A 17500-nucleotide genomic window follows, 5' to 3' on the forward strand; every position below is an offset into this window, starting at 1 on the left:
TATAGAGGAATATAGATGATGTGTTATAAAGGAATATAGATTATGTGATATAAAGGAATATAGATTATGTGATATAAAGGTAAAGGAATATAGATGATGTGATAAAAAGGAATATAGATGATGTGATATAGAGGTAAAGGAATATAGATTATGTGATATAAATGTAAAGGAATATAGATGATGTGATATAAAGGAATATAGATGATGTGATATAATGTTAAAGGAATATAGATGATGTGATATAGGGGTAAAGGAATATAGATGATGTGATATAGAGGTAAAGGAATATAGATTATGTGATATAGAGGTAAAGGAATATACATTATGTGATATAGAGGTAAAGGAATATACATTATGTGATATAGAGGTAAAGGAATATAGATTATGTGATATAGAGGTAAAGGAATATAGATGATGTGATATAGAGGAATATAGATGATGTGATATAAAGTTAAAGGAATATAGATGATGTGATATAGGGGTAAAGGAATATAGATGATGTGATATAGAGTTAAAGGAATATAGATTATGTGATATAGAGGTAAAGGAATATAGATTATGTGATATAGAGGTAAAGGAATATAGATTATGTGATATAGAGGTAAAGGAATATAGATGATGTGATATAGGTGTAAAGGAATATAGATTATGTGATATAGGGTAAAGCATATTCGAGGGTAGGGACAATACTTTCTATCTATCCTATATCTGTAGTAACATCCTGCAGGGTAGTCCTTCCTCAATCACACACACACACCCATACAAGCATGCACGAGCACACACACACTTACAGATAGATAGGTAGAATTACACTGCAGCATCTACTGGTCTGTCTGCCTGTTTGTCTGTCTGTCAGTCTGTCTGTCTGTCTGCCTGTCTGTCTGCCTGTCTGCCTGTCTGTCTGTCTGCCTGTCTGCCTGTCTGAAGGCTATTATTGATTGTTTATCTTAGTCTGGACTTCCCATGATTCCTTGCTCCAGCCCACCAGAGGAAAAGCCGGTTGCATAACGGCAGTTTTTCTGTGTGCTTTGGTGCTGAACTGTGAAGGCGTGCGACTTTGAAAACCCTCCCCTGGGATCCACATGCTTTTAGTTCCACTTTTGCTCAGTCCACTGGAATAACAGGCTGTAGGCCTCTGCGAGTGCGGAGAAGGTTGTGTGTGTGTGCGTGTGTGTGTGTGTGTAGGGCTGCATAAAAGCTAACATGACTGTAGCCAGTCTTTCCTGAAGGAATCATATATTTTTTACTCATGGTCAAATGTAGAATCCATATGGTGATACTGTATATAAAGCAAAAGTGACCACACACCACACACCCTCTCTCTTACCTTCCCATAGCCTAGCATGATGATTCGTACTAGCACCACGTTGATCCTGGCTCCCAGAGAGGGTCATGGTAAATCTCATTCACCTGCACAGACAAAGACACAGAGACATTAATAACAGAGAGAAAGAGAGAGGGAGAGGGGAGAGGGAGACAGAGTGAGAGAGAGAGAGAGAGAGAGAGAGAGAGAGAGACAGGAGAGAGAGAGACAGAGAGAGAGAGAGAGAGAGACAGAGAGACAGAGAGACAGAGAGAGAGAGAGAGAGAGAGAGAGAGAGAGAGAGAGAGAGAGAGAGAGAGAGAGAGAGAGAGAGAGAGAGAGAGAGAGAGAGAGAGAGAGAGAGAGAGAGAGAGAGGGGGGGGGGGAGAGAGAGAGCGAGAGCGAGAGAGAGAGAGAGAGAGACAGAGACAGAGACAGAGACAGAGAGAGAGAGAGAGAGAGAGAGAGAGAGAGAGAGAGAGGAGAGAGAGAGAGCGAGAGAGAGAGAGCGAGAGAGAGAGAGAGAGAGAGAGAGAGAGAGAGGAGAGGGAGAGAGAGAGAGAGAGAGAGAGAGAGAGAGAGAGAGAGAGAGAGAGAGAGAGAGAGAGAGAGAGAGAGAGAGTTGAGTTGAGTTGAGTTGGGGGAAAAAATATTCTTAGAGAGGAAAGGAGAGGTGAAAGACAGGACGAGGGATGGGACGATAAAGATAGATACAAGGAGTAGGGGATGTAGAGAAAGAGAGGGAACAGAGGTGTAGTCTTCCCACTTCTCTTTATCGCCTTGAGAGCGGGAACTGGTTGCTTAGCAACCCCGAAACATACACAAGGTTACCCCTTCTGTGTAGACTCAGAAGTCCCAGACCCACGGCAGCAACACCACTAGGTCTCTTGGTAACGTTCCGGGGAGGGTCCTCTTCAGACAGACTCTCCCAACAAATCACGAGGCAGACATGCCAGAACTTCCCAAATCGAAACCAAAGTTTGCATGTAATGCAACCTTTGCATTAGTTTTAGAGAAGGTAGTTGATCGCCATCTTGCTAAATACTATTTTGTGTCTGGGGGATGTGTACGCTAGGGCATCAAGTGGATAAGGCGGTGATGTAAGGAAACCGGAATGTCCCAACTCTGCTCTTTCCTATATGCCAAGCTGATGTTGTCTACGTACAGACGTGTTAAGCTGGAGCATTGGTGCATTGTGGGAGGCAACCCATCTGTCTGTCTGCCTGTCTGCCTGTCTCTCTGTCTGTCTCTCTGTCTGCCTCTCTGTCTGTCTCTCTGTCTGCCTCTCTGTCTGCCTCTCTGTCTGCCTCTCTGCCTGCCTCTCTGCCTGCCTCTCTGTCTGCCTCTCTCTCTGCCTCTCTGTCTGTCTCTCTGCTTGTCTGTCTGTCTGTCTGCCTGTCTGTCTGCCTTTCTGTATGTCTGACTGTTTGTCTGTCTGCCTGTCTGTCTGCTTGTTTATCTGCCTGCCTGTCTGTCTGCCTGTCTGCCTGTCTGTATGTCTGCCTGTTTTCTGTCTCTCTCTCTGCCTGTCTGTCTCTCTGTCTGTCTGTCTGTCTGTTTGTCTGCCTCTCTGCCTGTTTGTCTTTCTCTCTGTCTGTCTGTATTTCTCTCTCTCTGTCTGTCTGTCTCTCTGCCTGTCTGTCTCTGTCTGTCTGTCCTTCTACTCCTTAATGTTGCACAGCGTTCCCTCATTATCTTTCACTGCTTTCAGGAATAACACATCCAGAGGTGATGTGTGGGAGAACAAGGAATCAAATCAAATCAAATGTTATTTGTCACATGCGCCGGTGAAATGCTTACTTACGAGCCCATTGCCAACTATGCAGAGTTAAAAAGTGAGACAAATATTTGCTTAATAAAAAGGAAATAGTAACACAATAAAAACATATTGAGGCTATATACAAGGAGTACCAGTACCGAGTCAATGTGCAGGGGTACGAGGTAGTTGAGGTTATTGAGGTAATACGGTATGTATGTGGGTCGGGGTAAAAGTGACTAGGCAATCAGGATAGATAATAAACAGAGTAGCAGCAGTGTATGTAAATTGTGAAAGTGTGTTTTGTGTGTGTGACCGTATTGTGTGTGTGTGTGTGTGTGTGTGTGGAGTCAATATGCATGTGTGTGTGTTTTGTGTGAGCGTATGTGTGTGTGTGTGTTTCTGTGTGTGTGTGTGTGTGTGAGTGTGTGGGTAGAGTCCAGTGAGTGTACAAAGAGCTGGTGCAAGAGAGTCATTGTAAAAATAGTCTGGGTAGCCATTTGATTAACTGTTCAGCAGTCTTATGGCTTGGGGTAGAAGCTGTTAAGGAGCCTTTTGGTCCCAGACTTGGTGTTCCAGTACCACTTGCAGTGCCGTTGCAGAGAGAACAGTATGACTTGGGTGTCTGGAGTCTTTGACAATTCTTAGGGCCTTCCTCTGACACCGCCTGGTATAGAGGTCCTGGATGGCAGGAAACTTGGCCCCAGTGATGTACTGGCCGTACGCATTACCTCTGTAGTGCCTTGCGGTCGGATGCCGAGCAGTTGCCATACGAAGCGTGTGATGCAGCCAGTCAAGATGCTCTCAATGGTGCAGCTGTAGATATTTTTTGAGGATCTGAGGGCCCATGCCAAGTCTTTTCAGCCTCCTGAGGAGGAAGAGGAGTTGTCGTGTCTCCTTCACGACTGTGTTGATGTGTGTGGACCATTATTGGTCCTTGGTGATGTGGACACTGTGGAACTTGAAGCTCTTGACCTGCTCCACTATGGCTCCATCGATGTGAATGTGGGCGTGTTCGGCCCTCCTTTCCCTGTAGTGCACGATCAGCTCCTTTGTCTTGCTCACGTTGAGGGAGAGGTTGTTGTCCTGGCACCACACTGCCAGGTCTCTGACCTCCTCCCTATAGGCTGTCTCATCGTCGTCGGTAATCAGGCCTACCACCATCGTGTTGTTGGCAAACTTAATGATGGTAAACAGGGAGTACAGGAGGGGACTGAGCACACACCCCTAAGTTCAGAGTGTTAGTTCAGAGTGTTACTCCAGAGTGTTACTCCAGAGTGTTAGTTCAGAGTGTTACTCCAGAGTGTTAGTTCAGAGTGTTAGTTCAGTGTGTTAGTTCAGAGTGTTAGTTCAGAATGTTAGTTCAGAGTGTTACTCCAGAGTGTTAGTTCAGAGTGTTACTCCAGAGTGTTAGTTCAGAGTGTTACTCCAGAGTGTTAGTTCAGAGTGTTACTCCAGAGTGTTAGTTCAGAGTATTAGTTCAGAGTGTTAGTTCAGAGTGTTAGTTCAGAGTGTTAGTTCAGAGTGTTACTTCAGCTTGTTAGTTCAGAGTGTTACTCCAGAGTGTTAGTTCAGCGTGTTTGTTCAGAGTGTTACTTCAGCGTGTTACTTCAGAGTGTTAGTTCAGAGTGTTACTCCAGAGTGTTAGTTCAGAGTGTTACTTCAGAGTGTTACTCCAGAGTGTTAGTGCAGAGTGTTAGTTCAGAGTGTTACTTCAGAGTGTTACTCCAGAGTGTTAGTTCAGAGTGTTACTTCAGAGTGTTAGTTAAGAGTGTTACTCCAGAGTGTTACTCCAGAGTGTTAGTTCAGAGTGTTAGTTCAGCGTGTTAGTTCAGAGTGTTAGTTCAGCGTGTTAGATTAGAGTGTTACTCCAGAGTGTTAGTTCAGAGTGTGAGTTCAGAGTGTTACTTCAGAGTGTTATTTCAGAGTGTTAGTTCAGAGTGTTACTTCAGCCTGTTAGTTCAGAGTGTTAGTTCAGCGTGTTTGTTCAGAGTGTTACTTCAGCGTGTTACTTCAGAGTGTTACTTCAGAGTGTTAGTTCAGAGTGTTAGTTCAGAGTGTTAGTTCAGAGTGTTAGTTCAGCGTGTTAGTTCAGCGTGTTAGTTCAGAGTGTTAGTTCAGAGTGTTAGTTCAGAGTGTAGTTCAGAGTGTTAGTTCAGAGTGTTACTCCAGAGTGTTAGTTCAGCGTGTTAGTTCAGAGTGTTACTTCAGCGTGTTAGTACAGAGTGTTAGTTCAGAGTATTAGTTCAGAGTGTTAGTTCAGAGTGTTAGTTCAGAGTGTTAGTTCAGAGTGTGAGTTCAGAGTGTTGGTTCAGAGTGTTAGTTCAGCGTTTTAGTTCAGAGTATTAGTTCAGAGTGTTACTCCAGAGTGTTACTCCAGTGTGTTAGTTCAGAGTGTTAGTTCAGAGTGTTAGTTCAGAGTGTTAGTACAGAGTAATACTCCAGAGTGTTAGTTCAGCGTGTCAGTTCAGAGTGTTAGTTCAGAGTGTTAGTTCAGCGTGTTAGTTCAGAGTGTTACTCCAGAGTGTTAGTTTAGAGTGTTAGTTCAGAGTGTTAGTTCAGAGTGTTAGTTCAGAGTGTTAGTTCAGAGTGTTACTCCAGAGTGTTACTTTAGCGTGTTAGTTCAGAGTATTAGTTCAGAGTGTTAGTTCAGAGAGTTACTCCAGAGTGTTAGTTCAGAGTGTTAGTTCAGAGTGTTAGTTCAGCTTGTTAGTTCAGAGTGTTACTCCAGAGTGTTAGTTCAGAGTGTTAGTTCAGAGAGTTAGTTCAAAGTGTTACTCCAGAGTGTTAGTTCAGAGTGTTAGTTCAGCGTGTTAGTTCAGCGTGTTAGTTCAGCGTGTTAGTTCAGAGTGTTAGTTCAGAGTGTTAGTTCAGAGTGTTACTTCAGAGTGTTACTTCAGCGTGTTAGCTCAGAGTGTTACTCCAGAGTGTTAGTTCAGAGTGTTAGTTCAGAGTGTTACTTCAGCGTGTAAGTTCAGCGTGTTAGTTCAGAGTGTTACTCCAGAGTGTTAGTTCAGCGTGTTCGTTCAGAGTGTTACTTCAGCGTGTTACTTCAGAGTGTTACTTCAGAGTGTTAGTTCAGAGTGTTACTCCAGAGTGTTAGTTCAGCGTGTTAGTTCAGAGTGTTACTTCAGAGTGTTAGTTCAGTGTGTTAGTTCAGAGTGTTACCCCAGAGTGTTAGTTCAGCGTGTTAGTTCAGAATGTTACTTCAGCGTGTTAGTTCAGAGTGTTAGTTCAGAGTGTTAGTTCAGAGTGTTACTCCAGAGTGTTACTTCAGCGTGTTAGCTCAGAGTGTTACTCCAGAGTGTTAGCTCAGAGTGTTACTCCAGAGTGTATGTTCAGAGTGTTAGTTCAGAGTGTTATTTCAGAGTGTTAGTTCAGAGTGTTACTTCAGTGTGTTAGTTCAGCGTGTTAGTTCAGAGTGTTACTCCAGAGTGTTAGTTCAGCGTGTTCGTTCAGAGTGTTACTTCAGCGTGTTACTTCAGAGTGTTACTTCAGAGTGTTACTCCAGAGTGTTAGTTCAGAGTGTTAGTTCAGAGTGTTACTCCAGAGTGTTAGTTCAGTGTGTTAGTTCAGAGTGTTACTTCAGAGGGTTAGTTCAGAGTGTTAGTTCAGCGTGTTAGTTCAGAATGTTACTTCAGCGTGTTTGTTCAGAGTGTTAGTTCAGAGTGTTAGTTCAGAGTGTTACTTCAGCGTGTAAGTTCAGCGTGTTAGTTCAGAGTGTTACTCCAGAGTGTTAGTTCAGCGTGTTCGTTCAGAGTGTTACTTCAGCGTGTTACTTCAGAGTGTTACTTCAGAGTGTTAGTTCAGAGTGTTACTCCAGAGTGTTAGTTCAGCGTGTTAGTTCAGAGTGTTACTTCAGAGTGTTAGTTCAGTGTGTTAGTTCAGAGTGTTACCCCAGAGTGTTAGTTCAGCGTGTTAGTTCAGAATGTTACTTCAGCGTGTTAGTTCAGAGTGTTAGTTCAGAGTGTTAGTTCAGAGTGTTACTCCAGAGTGTTACTTCAGCGTGTTAGCTCAGAGTGTTACTCCAGAGTGTTAGCTCAGAGTGTTACTCCAGAGTGTATGTTCAGAGTGTTAGTTCAGAGTGTTATTTCAGAGTGTTAGTTCAGAGTGTTACTTCAGTGTGTTAGTTCAGCGTGTTAGTTCAGAGTGTTACTCCAGAGTGTTAGTTCAGCGTGTTCGTTCAGAGTGTTACTTCAGCGTGTTACTTCAGAGTGTTACTTCAGAGTGTTACTCCAGAGTGTTAGTTCAGAGTGTTAGTTCAGCGTGTTAGTTCAGAATGTTACTTCAGCGTGTTTGTTCAGAGTGTTAGTTCAGAGTGTTAGTTCAGAGTGTTACTCCAGAGTGTTAGTTCAGCGTGTTTGTTCTGAGTGTTACTTCAGAGTGTGCTGCTTATAGATGTGTACCATTTTCACTATTATTACATGGCTGGCCTTTCTCTGTTACCATGCAGGCCTTCAACACGGACATGATGCATTCATTAGCACCCATCACAGCCAGGCTAGCTTTATCAGCCACACAGACACAAACACGGACACACACAGCACTTCTATTAGGGCGGATGAGTTGGTTATTAACACCATCCAGCCATCTCCCTCATCACAAACAGTGTCTGTCAGTGTAAAGGTCTCCCATCAGTTAGACGGGGAAACAGAGTGTCCTCTAGGTTGATACAGTATCAATAAGCAGACACTGCAAGAGATCACAACACAATGGATGCATCTCGGGAATGCTCTCTCTCTCTCTCTCTCTCTCTCTCTCTCTCTCTCTCTCTCTCTCTCTCTCTCTCTCTCTCTCTCTCTCTCTCTCTCTCTCTCTCTCTCTCTCTCTCTCTCTCTCTCTCTCTCTCTCTCTCTCTCTCTCTCTCTCTCTCTCTCTCTCTCTCTCTCTCTCTCGCTCTCTCTCTCTCTCCCTCTCTCCCCTCTCTCTCTCTCTCTCTCTCTCTCTCTTCTCTCTCTCTCTCTCTCTCTCTCTCTCTCTCCCTCTCTCTCTCAATTACATTTCAATTTAAGGGCTTTATTGGCATGGGAAACGTATGTTAACATTGCCAAAGCAAGTGAAGTAGATAGTAAACAAAAGTGAAATAAACAATACATATTAACAGTAAACATTACACTCAGAAGTTCCAAAAGAATAAAGACATTAAAGTACAAATGGGAAAATAAATAAACATAAATATGGGTTGTATTTACAATGGTGTTTGTTCTTCACTGGTTGCCCTTTTCAGGTCACAAATCTTTAAATTTTTAATTTTTATATATAAAATACATATACACATACATATACAGTTGAAGTCGGAAGTTTACACACACTTAGGTTGGAGTCATTAACACTCGTTTTTCAACCACTCCACAAATTTCTTGTTAACAAACTATAGTTTTGGCATGTCGGTTAGGACATCTACTTTGTGAATGACACAAGTAATTTTTCCAACAATTGTTTACAGACAGATTATTTCACTTATAATTCACTGCATCACAATTCCAGTGGGTCAGAGGTTTACATATACTAAGTTGACTGTGCCTTTAAACAGCTTGGGAAATTCCAGAAAATGATGTCATGGCTTTAGAAGCTTCCGATAGGCTAATTGACATAATTTGAGTCAATTGGAGGTGTACCTGTGGATGTATTTCAAGGCCTACCTTCAAACTCAGTGCCTCTTTGCTTGACATCATAGAGAAATCAAAAGAAATCAGCCAAGACCTCTGAAAAATTATTGTAGACCTCTATAAGTCTGGTTCATCCTTGGGAGCAATTTCCAAACACCTGAAGGTACCACGTTCATCTGTACAAACAATAGTACGCAAGTATAAACACCATGGGACCACGCAGCCGTCATACCGCTCAGGAAGGAGACGCGTTCTGTCTCCTAGAGATGAACGTACTTTGGTGCGAAAAGTGCAAATCAATCCCAGAACAACAGCAAAGGACCTTATGAAGATACTGGAGGAAACAGGTATACAATTATCTATATCCACAGTAAAACGAGTCCTGTATCGACATAACCTGAAAGACCGCTCAGCAAGAAAGAAGCCACTGCTCCAAAACCGCCATAAAAAAGCCAGACTACAGTTTGCAACTGCACATGGGGACAAAGATCGTACTTTTTGGAGAAATGTACTCTGGTCTGATGAAACAAAAATAGAACTGTTTGGCCGTAATGACCATTGTTATATTTGGAGGAAAAAGGGGGTTGCTTGCAAGCCGAAGAACACCATCCCAACATGAAGCACGGGGGTGGCAGCATCATGCTGTGGGAGTGCTTTGCTGCAGGAGGGACTGGTGCACTTCACAAAATAGATGGCATCATGAGGAAGGAAAATTATGTGGATATATTGAAGCAACATCTCAAGACATCAGTCAGAAAGTTACAGCTTGGTCGCAAATGGGACTTCCAAATGGACAATGACCCTAAGCATACTTCCAAAGTTGTGGTAAAATGGCTTAAGGACAACAAAGTCACGGTATTGGAGTGGCCATCACAAAGCCCTGACCTCAATCCAATAGAAAATTTGTGGGCAGAACTGAAAAAGCGTGTGCGAGCAAGGAGGCCTACAAACCTGACTCAGTTACACCAGCTCTGTCAGGAGGAATGGGCCACAATTCACCCAACTTATTGTGGGAAGCTTGTGGAAGGCTACCCAAAAAGTTTGACACAAGTTATACAATTTAAAGGCAATGCTACCAAATGCTAATTGAGTGTATGTAAACTTCTGACCCACTGGGAATGTGATGAAAGAAACAAAAGCTGAAATAAATCATTCTCTCTACTATTATTCAGACATTTCACATTCTTAAAATAAAGTGGTGATCCTAACTGACCTAAAACAGGGAATTTCTACTAGGATTAAATGTCAGGAATTGTGAAAAACAGAGTTGAAATGTATTTGGCTAAGGTGTATGTAAACTTCCGACTTCAACTGTACATTTCCTTAAAAAATATATATATTTCCCTTTATTACTTTCCAACCCCACCACCCCTTCCGTAATTGAAGTAAACTAGTGAACAACAATGCTTAGGTCTCTACTTCCAGCTTATACATACTATATACGTTTTATGGACACAGTCAATTTTACAATAATTCTATTTTGTTTGTTTTTACTCCTGAACTTCCTCTACCATCAACCTCTCCGATCATTTTCATGATGTCCATCCGGTTTGCTTCTACAGTGAGGGAAAAAAGTATTTGATCCCCTGCTAATTTTGTACGTTTGCCCACTGACAAAGAAATGATCAGTCTATAATTTTAACGGTAGGTTTATTTGAACAGTGAGAGGCAGAAAAACAACAAAAAAATCCAGAAAAACGCATGTCAAAAATGTTATAAATTGATTTGCATTTTAATGAGGGAAATAAGTATTTGACCCCCTCTCAATCAGAAAGATTTCTGGCTCCCAGGTGTCTTTTATACAGGTACCGAGCTGAGATTAGGAGCACACTCTTAAAGGGAGTGCTCCTAATCTCAGTTTGTTACCTGTATAAAAGACACCTGTCCACAGAAGCAATCAATCAATCAGATTCCAAACTCTCCACCATGGCCAAGACGAAATAGCTTTCCAAGGACGTCAGGGACAAGATTGTAGACCTACACAAGGCTGGAATGGGCTACAAGACCATCGCCAAGCAGCTTGGTGAGAAGGTGACAACAGTTGGTGCGATTATTCGCAAATGGAAGAAACACAAAATAACTGTCAATCTCCCTTGGCCTGGGGCTCCATGCAAGATCTCACCTTGTGGAGTTGTCAATGATCTCAAGGCAGCTGGGACCATAGTCACCAATAAAACAATTGGTAACACACTACGCCGTGAAGGACTGAAATCCTGCAGCGCCCGCAAGATCCCCCTGCTCAAGAAAGCACATATACAGGCCCATCTGAAGTTTGCCAATGAACATCTGAATGATTCAGAGGAGAACTGGGTGAAAGTGTTGTGGTCAGATGAGACAAAAATCGAGCTCTTTGGCATTAACTCAACTCGCCGTGTTTGGAGGAGGAGGAATGCTGCCTATGACCCCAAGAACACCATCCCCACCGTCAAACATGGAGGTGGAAACATTATGCTTTGGGGGTGTTTTTCTGCTAAGGGGACAGGAGAACTTCACCGCATCAAAGGGACGATGGACGGTACCGTCAAATCCTGGGTGAGAACCTCCTTCCCTCAATCAGGGCATTGAAAATGGGTCGTGGATGGGTATTCCAGCATGACAATGACCCAAAACACACGGCCAAGGCAACAAAGGAGTGGCTCAAGAAGAAGCACATTAAGGTCCTGGAGTGGCCTAGCCAGTCTCCAGACCTTAATCCCATAGAAAATATGTGGAGGGAGCTGAAGGTTCGAGTTGCCAAACGTCAGCCTCGAAACCTTAATGACTTGGAGAAGATCTGCCAAGAGGAGTGGGACAAAATCCCTCCTGAGATTTGTGCAAACCTGGTGGCAAACTACAAGTAACGTCTGACCTCTGTGATTGCCAACAAGGGTTTTGCCACCAAGTACTAAGTCATGTTTTGCAGAGGGGTCAAATACTTGTTTCCCTCATTAAAATGCAAATCAATTTATAACATTTTTGACATTTTTTGTTGTTATTCTGTCTCTCACTGTTCAAATAAACCTACCATTAAAATTATAGACAGATCATGTCTTTGTCAGTGGGCAAACGTACAAAATCAGCAGGGGATCAAATACTTCTTTCCCTCACTGTATATGCCATATCTTTCTAACTGTGCTCTTTCACAAAAGCTCTCAACCTATAACCTATATACTTATTATGGACACAGTATGCTTACATTATTAGTTATCTTGTTGTTATTAATTGTTGTTAGTTGTTATTAGTCCCATACTTCAACTCCATTAAACACCACCCATCTATCTCTTAACACCATCCATATTGGATTTCTATTTGCCATATATTTTTCAACTGTACTGTGATGTTTTACAAAAGTTCTGAACCTTTCTATTCTCATTCTTTCTACAGATTGTAAATTGAAAATAAACATTTTTGCTAAAAGTATTATTATATTATTGATCGATTGACTATGACTTTTCAGATCACCCAGTAATGATATCTGCAGGGTTAGCTCCAGGTAAATATTGCAATCCTTTAGCCATTCCTGGACCTGTGTCCAAAAACAAGCTACAAATGGACAGTACCAAAACAAATGATCTAATGATTCTGTCTCTTCACAGCAAAATCTGCAGAGCTGGGAAGATTGTATCCCCCAGATTTTTGACGTACCGATCCCATGGCATAGTGTTTATGAACTGATACGCAAAACGACGCCGGATTCAAAACTTATAATTTTTTCAATTTCAATTATTATATAAAATTATTGCTACCAATATAATGTTATTTAATTTTATATAATAATTTAAATTGAAAAAATTATAAGTTTTGAATCCGGCGTCGTTTTGCGTATCAGTTCATAAACACTATGCCATGGGATCGGTATGTCAAAAATCTCTTCCCAACTATTTTGCAATCTATATGGGATGGCTGTCAATCCTTTGGTCCTTAAATGAAACTGGTATACTTTGTTATTTATCACAGTTTTCTTTAACCAATTATGTTCTTTAATGTAAGGCCGACAGACAAGTTCCTTACATTTTCCCCCTTCCACTTTCCTCTTCCATTTTGCGGTAATGCTGCAATTTTTTGGTTGTAATTTTGGGTAGAGCAGCCATTTCCACATGTGCGACATAACTCCACCAGTCCTACCGATGATATCATTCATAAATTGTTTTTTTATCAATTAGTATATTTGAGTTTAACCAAAATATTTGTTGCATTATTTGTTCTGTCGTTTTTGGAGGATTAAATTGAAATTGCAACCAACTTTCTATGGCTTGTTTTAAAAATAGTGATATTTGGGAGATTATTTCCTTTTCAAATAACTGAAAGTGTGAGGTTGTAATCTGAATAAAGGGAAAAAGGCCATTCTTGAACATTGGGTGAGACAATCTTACTAATTTGCTAGAGAACCAGTTCGGATTTAAGTATAACTTTTGTATGACTGAAGCTTTTAATGATAGGTCTAATGCTTTAATATTTAATAATTTCTGTCCTCCGAATTCATATTCATTATATAAATAGGCCTGTTTAATTTTGTCTGGCTTGCCGTTCCAAATAAAATGAAATATTTTTTTCTCATATAATTAAAAAAACTGTTCGCTAGGCGTAGGCAAGACCATAAGCAAATAGGTAAACTGGGATAATACTAAAGAGTTAATCAAGGTGATTTTTCCACAAATTGACAGGTATTTACCTTTCCATGGTAGCAAGATATTATCTATTTTTGCTAACCTTCTATTAAAATGTATTGGAGTGAGATCATTTATTTTATTTGGGATATTTATTCCGAGTACATCCACATCACCATCAGACCATTTTATTGGTAAACTACATGGTAATGTACATTTTTTATTTTTAGTGATCCAATACGTAATATAGTACATTTATCATAATTTGGTTGTAATCCAGAGGGGTTAGAAAATGTATCTAGATCCTCTATGAGGCTGTGGAGGGATTCAAGTTGTGGATAAAAAAAAGAAAAGAATCATAAGCGTACAATGACACCTTTGTTTTTAAGCCCTGGATTTCTAATCCTTTGATATTATTGTTATTTCTGATTTTAATAGCTTCTAGCATCTCGATGGCCATAATAAATAGATATGCCGATAGTGGACAACCTTGTTTCACTCCTCTTGACAGTTTAAAACTTTCGGAGATATAGCCATTATTTACTATTTTACACCTAGGGTTACTATACATTATTTTAACCCATTTTATAAGAGATTCTCAACACTGAGGTGTAAGGGGCCTCCAATTTTTTTAATGGACTGGATCTTTGAATTTTCCACTTGTATCCTGTTTCAGTAAAAATGAGATCAGACCTTCTTCTTGAGTGTCTGATAATCTACCATTTACATAGGAGTAGTTAAAACATGCTAATAATGGTCCTCTGAGTATATCAAAAAAGGTTTGGTATACCTCGAATGGTATGCCATCCAACCCTGCAGTTTTCCCGGACTTAAAGTCTTTAATTGCATCCAGAAGTTCCTCCTCTGTAATTTCACCTTCACATGAGTCTTTCTGTATGGCTGTTCATTTTACATTATCAATAGAAAATAAATCTCTACAATTAGCATCAGTTAGAGGAGTTGGAGGTGACTGAAACAAAAACATATGCTTAAAGTACTTTGTTTCCTCCTACAAAATATCATTTGGTGAATCATGGGTGACTCCGTCATTTGTAACCAGTTTCAGTAAATTATTTTTGGTAGCATTCCTATGCTGAAGATTAAAAAATAATTTGGTGCATTTTCCCCCATATTCCATCCAGTTTGCTTTATTTTTTATAACATATTACACTTGATCGTTCTTGAATAAGATTCTCCATTTCTTTTAGTTTTTCCTCTAATTTATTCTGAGCCTCTATGTTACAGTTTTTATTGCTATCTATCTGTTTTGTTAGACCTTCTATTTCCTTTGTTAGTATGCACTCTTTTGACCTAAATTGCTTTTGTTTTTGAGATGAGTACTGAATTGCATGGCCTCTAAAGGCACATTTAAAGGTGTCCCATACAATAAGGGGATTTGCTGTACCTATGTTATGTCGGAAAAAATCAGTTATGAATTCCTCTGTCCTAGTTAAAAACAAGTTATCATCCAATAGGATGATAAAAATACCATAGTGATTGAGTGTCCATATAGTTGTACCATGATATTTGCATTGCTACTAAGTAACCCTCCAATTGTTCTCCACTAATTCCCCCGCTAAAGCCCCTCCCCGTCCCAAGTTGGGCCGTCATCCCAGTGATCGGCATACCACCCCCGTCCCTCCAGATCCCTAGGGCCCCGAGAGGCCAGGACCCATCCATCGAAAACAGCACACAGTGCCACCCACAAAACAGAAGCAGGTCAACCGCCAAAAGCATTTCCAATGCTCTCACCTCAATATATGTATATACTGTATATAGCTATTTAAAATATATATCTATTCAAATATCTTGCATATCTTATTTTCCAGCATTATCAATTAATATGCGTAATAATGTCGGCAGTTCATGCATAGGATTTTAACCTATAACCCGGATTGCCATTGTATTACATTACATGTTTGACAAGCAATTATTATTTTAGCAAACAATTATTGTGGTTCATCCTATATTCTCCCTAACATCCTTACCCCCCTTGCAACAGATGTGGGATAAACACACACGCACATACTCTAACACACTCAAACCCTTTCCTCCACAATCAACCATAAAATCAGATGCTCAACGGTTATTACATCCCAGAGCCCAACTCAAGAAAGGACCTGATTTACGAATGCATATACGAATGCATTTACAGTTACAGCTGTTTGAGAAAGCATGCAAGATTGAGCAAAAATTGACAACAATGTGAGATTTGATTAATCTATTTAATCTATGTCAAGTCCTAGGTGATGGAGATCAGATCCATCCTCTTCACCTGAGACACAAACACTCTGGTCCCCCGTTGTAACCATTTTCCCCAAGCATCTCCGTGCAGTCAGACCTTTGATTATTTTGTGCCACCTGGGCCACAATGATTAAGCCCCCCTCTCTGATTGTTCAAGTGTGACCCCCTCCCCATGGGTTACTGCAGCCAGTGTTGCCAGCACTGCCACTACCTGGGTGGGGGTACCCCACCGGAATCCCCACCGGCTAGATACAAGGTCGTCAAGGTTCTCATTAGCAGCTTTGAGAATTTCCTTGTATATTATGCTCTCCCATTAGGGGGCTCTGGCTTTGTAGGTCACAAATATTGCTGCTGTGATGACACACTGTGGTATTTCACCCATTAGATAAGGGAGTTTATCAAAATTGGGTTTGTTTAAAAATTCTTTGTGGATCTCTTTAATCTGATGGAAATATGTGCCTCTAATATGGTCATACATTTGGCAGGAGGTTAAGAAGTGCAGCTCAGTTTCCCCCTCATAATATTATTATGTCATTTAGCAGATGCGCTTATCCAGAGCAATTAGGGTTGAGTGCCTTGCTCAAGGGCACATCGGCAGATTATTCACCTAGTCGGCTCAGGGATTAGAACCAGCGACCTTTCAGTTACTGGCACAACGCTCTTAACCACTAAGCTACCTGCCGCCCCTGTGGGCAGTGTGCACATAGCCTGTCTTCTCTTGAGAGCCAGGTCTGCCTGCTTACTGCGGCCTTTCTCAATAGCAAGGCTATGCTCACTGAGTAATATTTTGTGACAACTGCATCCTCTCCTTCAGTGTCGAACTAAGCATGTAATTGTGTTGACAGTCATTGATCTACAAGTCATTTAGCCTAGTCAAAACTGCACACTGACCAACGAGAGGTAGGCCTATTGCTGATCTTGCACATCTGTCCGTCACCTTCAGCATTCAAATGTGCAATATTAGGCTTTATTAGTTGAGTGACCACCAATGTAATTTGCTAGGTTATTTTGATCGAATGCGCTGTTGAAAATTGTATTTTAACAGGATAAAAGTAGCCTAAGCTACCGCCGGAGACAACTCTCATCTGGCTATAGTGGTCCCGTGTAGCTCAGTTGGTAGAGCATGGCGTTTGCAACGCCAGGGTTGTGGGTTCGATTCCCACGGGGGGCCAGTATGAAAATGTGTGCACTCACTAACTGTAAGTCGCTCTGGATAAGAGCGTCTGCTAAATTACTAAAATGCAAATACATAGTCAAAGCATTCCTTAAGTTTGGGTCAGTCACAGTGGTCAGGTATTCTGCCACTGTGTACTGTCTGTTTAGGGCCAAATAGCATTCTAGTTTGCTCTGTTTTTTTATTAATTATTTCCAATGTGTCAAGTAATTCTCATTTTGTTTTCTCATGATTTGGTTGGGTCTAATTGTGTTGTTGTTGTTATCCTGGGGCTCTGTGGGGTCTGTTTGTGTTTGTGAACAGAGCCCCAGGACCAGCTTACTTTGGGGACTCTTCTCCAAGTTCATCTCTCTGTAGGTGATGGCTTTGTTATGGAAGGTTTGGGAATCACTTCCTTTTAAGTCGTTATAGAATTTAACAGCTCTTTTCTGGATTTTGATAATTAGCGGGTATCGGCCTAATTCTCTGCATTATTTTGTGTTTTTCGTTGTACACAGAGGATATTTTTGCAGAATTCTGCATGCAGAGTCTCAATTTGGTGTTTGTCCCATTTTGTGAATTCTTGGTTGGTGAGCGGACCCCAGACATCACAACCATAAAGGAAAATGGGTTCTATAACTGATTCAAGTATTTTTTAGCCAGATCCTAATTGGTATGTCGAAATTTTTGTTTCTTTTGATGGCATAGAAGGCCCTTCTTGCCTTGTCTCTCAGATCGTTCACAGCTTTGTGGAAGTTACCTCGTGGTCGCTGATGTTTAGGCCTAGGTATGTATATTTTTGGGGTCAACTTTGTCTCCACTTTTGTGGATTGGGGTGATCAGTCCTT

At 41.2% G+C, this 17500-nt stretch overlaps 1 pseudogene across 1 annotated transcript in view; it reads right to left on the bottom strand.

Annotated features, from left to right (window-relative positions):
* The window catches only part of LOC311105033 (A disintegrin and metalloproteinase with thrombospondin motifs 2-like), a 107618-nt pseudogene that overhangs the window by 25344 nt on the left and 64774 nt on the right, over positions 1-17500 (bottom strand). The window contains exon 5 of the transcript in view: positions 1328-1410. The product of the transcript in view is annotated as an A disintegrin and metalloproteinase with thrombospondin motifs 2-like (transcript). The remainder of the gene's footprint in view (positions 1-1327; positions 1411-17500) is intronic.

Source organism: Coregonus lavaretus, assembly GCF_964263955.1.
Source record: "Coregonus lavaretus genome assembly, chromosome: 29".
Taxonomy (NCBI): Eukaryota; Metazoa; Chordata; class Actinopteri; order Salmoniformes; family Salmonidae; genus Coregonus; species Coregonus lavaretus.